Raw genomic sequence first — 6,963 nt, 5'->3', positions numbered from 1 at the left:
TGTGTTTATGGTATGCTTGTGAATAGTAGAAAAGTTCGCATGGTAATGTAAAAATTCACAGTGGACGAAGTGGTAGGTATATAACAGAATACGTAGCACATTTTAACGAAGGGCTCAACAACATCCAATTTACGATACTGAATATGCAATAGCAGAAATAGTTATTACAATTCCCCAAAATTATTATTATTATAGCTTACACTTACATATACTGATAAAAAAAAAAACATTATTTGTTTGTTTGTTTGATTGTTTGTCAAGACCCCTCATGGCTCCGAAACTACTGAACCGATTTGAAAAATCTCCCACTGTTGGAAAAATACTTTCTTCCCGAGTAACATATTTTTTCCGGCTACGGGCAGAAGTTCCTACGGAACGCGGGTGAAACAGGGAAAGCAGATAGTTTATCATATTTAGATACAAAGACTTATCCCGCATCAACAAATTTGACGCGGCCCCTACTCGGCGAGTATGCAAACGCTCGCTCCCACGAGTAGTACAATTTATGTCGGGCATTCCCTTGAATTTTCTTTTGTTTTTTTTCTCAAAAGTAACGTTATACTCCTTGGATGTGGCCTCCTGGGTGCCTGTTATGTAGAAATGATTGAAATAATATTCACGTACAGGTTTAGACGTAGGTAGTTTTGTGAAAGAATTCGGTCTTTAAAAAGTTGTGTAGATAATATAAATGGTAAGCATTGTTTTTAGTTGTAATGGGTGAGTTTGTAATTGTGAATGTAGTTTCGTTGATAATAACATAAAAAACACCCAATTCATAACAAAAAACTGCTTTTTCTTTCTGAATTTAGCTATAACTACCTACCTGGCTTAAGTAGGCACTAAAAAACCAAAGTTGCTATCAATTGCTTTTTCTAAAATTCCTTTATTATAACAATTCAGATTTTTAGAGATTTCTCAAAAAATATAATGTTAGTACGAAAAAACAGAGCTGCCAACAGGCGTTGTCGCCGCAAGCTGCGAGGTAAACAAGCCGACAACAAAACAAATTTGCAACAACGAAATTAGCGAATATCTCACTGTCTAGGGGGCGTCGAGTTTCCAAAACACCCTAACTAAACTAAAACTAAATAAGTGGCCGAAAAATGTTGTGACAACCACCGTTTTTCACTGACCTCCCATTCCGCTTTCCCACGTACATTCACTACTACCCCAATGGAGGTTAAGAGACCAGCTTACAATGGTCGTTACAAGTGGAAAAACAAGGTGGTTAATCCGAAAACTTTCCTTAATTACGTTCGTACGAAACTAATTCCCTGAACGAATTAAGTGCCAGCTGAATTTGGGTGAAATCCTGGATCAGATTATGAATGTAGGTCCCGGGCGGGAGAGCGCGTCGGGAACTTTTTGTTTAAAAACACCACAAAGGGAAACGTTTGCTGAAAACTGCATGAAGATAAAACATTGCCTAATAAAAAGTGAAAGAAAATTACGTTGAAACTATTCCGAAAAACGAGTGTTTTGGAGTACCTATAGCAGGAATTGAAAATAGTCGTGTTGACCTAGTGGGTACAGAAGTAAAGAATCAACCTGTCGATTATGAGAGTGTGGATCCGATTCCAGCTAGGTCAGGCAAGTAACATTGCAACTCTTCTAAGTTTTTATGTACTTTTCTAAATATCTTTAACACCAATGACCGTGTTTCGGAGGGCACAATAAACTGCTGTCGTTTGAACATCTTTGGCAGTAGCTACGTGTAGTCATAAGAAAGAAAGTCTGTCAACCAGTCTTACCAAGGGGTATTGGTTTGCCCGGTAACTAGGTTGAGGAGATCAGACAGGCAGTCGCTCCTTGTAAAACACTGGTACCCAGCTGCTCCCGGTTAGACTGGAAACCAACCCATAGTTGGGTTTATGGCTTCCGTGACGATTTTATATACCAGGAATTGAATGTCTATAACTATAGGAAATCCTAGCATAGCTAAGTCTAACAGTTATTGTTAAAAATGAATTTTGCTTATCTGTATTGTGTAATTTTATTCATCTAACTAAATATGTAAGACCATCGCTACAAAGATTAGTACCTACCTACCTACCTAATACCTATATATACTGCAGGTACATACCTTAATGTATATAGATACATTTTAAACGAAGTTGCTGAACTCAATGAAAAATTCAAAATGGTGTGCAACAGCCTTCAGAAACTTCCACCCGAATAAAGTAGCAAAACCCGTTCAAAACTCGATTTGATAAAATTGCCAAAAATTAATTGAAAAAAAAAATGGTGATTAAAAAACAGCCCGGAGAAATGAAACGGCGCGTAAATTTCCCAATTATGGCGGGAACCAACTTCGGTGGCGTTCCAGAGAGTTCGAAAAAAAAATTAATTAGTCCTTCGCGCCTTGTCCCTTCTTGCTTCTAAGTAACTTAATGTCGTAAAAATAAATTAGAATTTTTTACTCGGCGACTTGAGAAATAAAAATTCGTTGTCCCCATGTGGACTTGTTTCCACTTGCGTCTAATTGAAGTTTACAGACGTGGGGAACTTTTTAATCTGTGGTTGTGAACTTTATTTTTTAATAAACAGCGGTAACAGTTTTTTTATTGGGAGGGCACGCGATGGCTGGAGGGAATAAACTCCCCGTATCCTATTAAAAACTACTTTGTTTATTTTGGGTATAAAGCCATAGTCAAATATGAAGCACTGGAGTTTAATTAGATGATTATACCGATGAAAAGCTAATTTAATTAACGTCAACCATAATGTAGTTCTCAAACAATGTACATAAAAAATGCTACGCTATTATTGAAAATATTAGCAATTTCAATGGTAGAACTGCAAACATGGATTTCATTGACTTAGGTACTCAGATCCATCTAAATTAAACATAGATTTCGTTAGGTCAAAAGTTCCATATTTTGTGTCGACCAATCAAAATCATCGACCACTTACGGGCAAGGTTTCAAAAACAAAAAGTTCAATCAGTTTGGGCTACGTGTGCATAAAAAGATTCACCGTCTATTTTAGCATTGTATGAATTTAATTTTACGGTTCCGCACAGTAATAAAGCAAAAGAAAATCTTGTAACAAAGCTTATGATCTACTTTTATGGATTGTAATACGGATCCGCCTATTTTACATGTCAAAATTATTGCAGACGACAATCTATGCTAATTCACTTAAATTACTCAAAAATAGATCTTAATGGTGTAAATATAGGGGTTATTCCGACTGTAAAATATATGTGTGTTTCGTGCCAGCCGCCCACAAAATCACGGGCAAGCCTACTGCAGTATTCACACGAAAAAAACGTAATGAGGGGTCCTGATCAAAGTTTTACGTCGATAGGGATGTGGAGGGGTAGTCGATTAATGATATCGATGTTTTATTTAAAATTGAGTTTCTTTACAAATATATTATGATTTATTAAAATTAATATTTTTATTTATTCTGTTATTTTTCCCTTTGCGTTTGCTCGCAATCTTTTTGTCATAAAAATTTTCCCTGTGTGATAAAACTATTCCCAGTTATAGGTAATGCCAGATTAAGGTGATGATCTCCTATGGCTGTATAAACAGGATTACAATTATAATAACTTACTTCAGAAATCGCTGTATTTTGACAAATGTATATTCTATTTACCAATAAATACTTAATGGTGAACTACAATAACAATGAATAATTCATAATTGCAAGCTCTAGGCGACTAAATTTGTGACAATATTATTCTGTATTTGTGGCATACAAGCAAATATGAGAACGTTGCTATGATTTATTTCCGAGCTCCATTAATTATTAATTATCGATACACCGGTGCGATATATCGACATTTTGGCAACCCTAGCTACGTCGGTGAAGCTTGAAACCGAGTGCACCTCCGTGCAAGTCGATTTGAACATTCGCGGATAGTGGCTTAACTGTAATACTGAAATAAAGTTTTTTTTTTTTAATTTCGATTCCTATAAAAAAGGAGCGTTGTTTTTCTTTACCACGAAAGAACATACTAATGATTATCAACTATTGGGTATTCAAAACTTTAGAAAATAAACTAAGATTGATTGGAATCGTCACTGCAAGTAAAATTAAGTAGGTAAAACATTGTGGTTTTACGCATATTATTTATTAAACTATTTAACGACCTTGAAATCTGATTAATTGCTAGTTGTCTGCATCAATGGGCATTAAACCAAACATTCTAAAAATCATCACACCATAAAAAATCAATTCACCAGTGTCTTAAAAATATCATACAGTTTAGTTTAGTTAGTTTAGTAACACATCTACATTTTTTTGCGACTGGAGACTGTATTCTGACCTTATCTCCATACTAGCCGTTTTCCCGCGGTTTCACCCGCGTCCCGTGGGAGCTACTGCCCGCACCGGGATAAAATATAGCCTATGTTACTCGCATATTATATAGCTTTCTAATGGTGAAAGAATATTTAACATCGGTCCAGTAACCAGTAGTTTTTAAGTTTATCCATTACAACCAAACAAACAAAGTTTTCCTCTTTATAATATTAGTCTCCATATAAATTACTAGCTTTTACTCGCGACTTCGTTCGCGTTTAATTGTGACTTCCGGCAGATTTTTGGTTTGAGCAATAGATGGCGCTATATGTCCAGAATAAATTGTATTTTTTATTCTTATATTTTTTTGTAATAAAAACTATTCTACGTCCTTTCTCAAGTTCCAAACTATATCTGTACCAAATTTCACACAAATCGGTTCAGTAGTTTAGGCGTGAAGAAAAAACAGACAGACAGACAGAGTTAGGTACTTTCACATTTATAATATTAGTTGGAATGTCAAATTTCAATCGCTTATCGGCGGATGGATCGGTTATTGAAATTCACCAGTGAAACAACGATGTTCGTTGACACAAAATGTGCACTAACGCGAATATTCTGTAAGCGCATGTATTGTAGGAGGCTCGGCCGACTTGCTCTCGACGCATTGTCTTCCAACTCTGCAGCCGAGCTTATACGTTTGTATTACTGGCTCTTATTGTTTTAATATAAGTAGCTTTAAATACCTACATATAGTCGAGGCTTTGGTTTTTTGAGGATGGTTTATTTGCAGTGAATTTCCCATTTTAGGTAACTATAATGATGACCAAACCACCTTTACCGAATTATCTTTGCATTAAGTACTAGCTGTTGCCCGCGACTTCGTCTGCGTGAACAATATAGAATTTCCAATTTCGTTTATTTAATCATTCATTGCTCAACCCCCCTAAGTGATAGCGTGATAATATATAGTCTATGTGTTGAACCGGTCCCCAGGTAATAGTCATGCAAAATTTGATTTAAATCCATGCAGTACTTTTTGAGTTTATCCGGGACAAACATACAGACAAACAGACATACAGACAAAAATTCTAAAAACTACATATTTGGGTTCAGAATCGATTATGGATCACCCCCCAAGTATTCTTTTAAAAAAATATTCAATGTACAGTTTTAACTTTCCTACCATTTTATTATATGTATAGATTTTCAAGGCGCTGGTATTCCTGGTACATCCTTGGCAATCGTTGCGGGTAGTCAGAAGCCAGGAAGTCTGATAACAGTCTAACCAAGTGTTATTGGGTTGCCTTGCCCGGGTAACTGGGTTGAGGAGGTCAGATAGGCAGTCGCTCCTTGTAAAACACTGGTACTCAGCTGCATCTGGCAAGACTAAAAGCCGACCCTCAACATAGTTGGAAAAAGGCACTGATATTTTATGGTGGTTTGCACCATTTAACTATATGATAGCTAGCAATTTCGTCGATCGTCGATTTAAACCAGTATGCGGTAAGTACACGGCTGGTTATGGTTTGGTTGTCGTTATAGTTAAATGGTGCAACTCATACTCAAAGCCCATACTAAATTTCCGAGCAAATGGGTGCTCATTTTCAATACTTTTAAGACAAAAAAATATATTTTCGATCAATAACTTATTTTCCTTTACCTACCGACAAACTAGTTAGCTTCCAAACAAGATAATAAAATAAAATAATATATACCAAGTAAGTTTCTCTGACCATTTGGTAACATGCTACAATAACGAGTGATTTAATGACACCCTCCCAGAATTTAGGGTTCCCCAGGCGCAGTGGACACCCCAAGCGGTTTTGAATTGATTTATTTATAGCATAGTGAGTACGGGTTCCGTACCTGGTATACTACTTAGCTTTCTAAATTGAATTGATAGTTGGTGTGCAATTTTGGAATAAGTTATGGGATTTTTTTGGTATGATTTGAGACTTGTTGCATCTATACTCCGTTGGAGTAGTTACTCAAAAATGTAACAATAATGTTATTTTTAAATAACCGATTGGTTTTATTCAATAGTTTTACAAAATGATCTTATAAACCTCACCGGCAATTGCATTTTTGAGCCGTTTGGGGTTGAAACCCTGGGACCATGGGGCCCAAGTGCCCACAGACTCTTTCGAGAAATTAGTAAGCGATTAGTGGAGTCCACTCGTGACCAAAGGGCTGGCCTATACCTCGGTCAAAGGATATGCATTGCCATCCAGCGTGGCAATGCAGCCAGCCTTTTGGGCACGATCCCAGCTGACAGCGATGCGGATGAATATTTTGATACTTAGTTTTAATATTTCCCTATAATAACCGATTCAAAACTCACCAAAACTAAAAACAATTTATACTCCATTTGAGTAGGAGCCTAACTAAAGTTAATATGACTTTTTAATATATAATACAGTAAAATAACAGTTACGAAATCAATTGAATTATGGTTTTCAGCAGTACCTAGTTTGTTTGATTTTAAATATGTAGGTATTTGTAAAAGAAGTTCCATCAAGATTGTTTACCTATTTAAGTGTCCAAGTATAAGTGTTTGGTTTTTAGTGAGTTTTGAATCGGTGGTTAATTTGAAAAACAATCCACCTGAGTATTGTTCCCACACTTTGGGGGAAAATTTTACCTTATTCCCTTGAAGATCCCTTTTTTATACGAATTTACAATAATTTGGTCCCGTGGTTATCTGAATCA

This window comes from Helicoverpa zea, chromosome 31 (genome assembly GCF_022581195.2).
Source record: "Helicoverpa zea isolate HzStark_Cry1AcR chromosome 31, ilHelZeax1.1, whole genome shotgun sequence".
Classification (NCBI taxonomy): domain Eukaryota; kingdom Metazoa; phylum Arthropoda; class Insecta; order Lepidoptera; family Noctuidae; genus Helicoverpa; species Helicoverpa zea.
Note: the sequence above shows the minus strand (reverse complement) of the source record.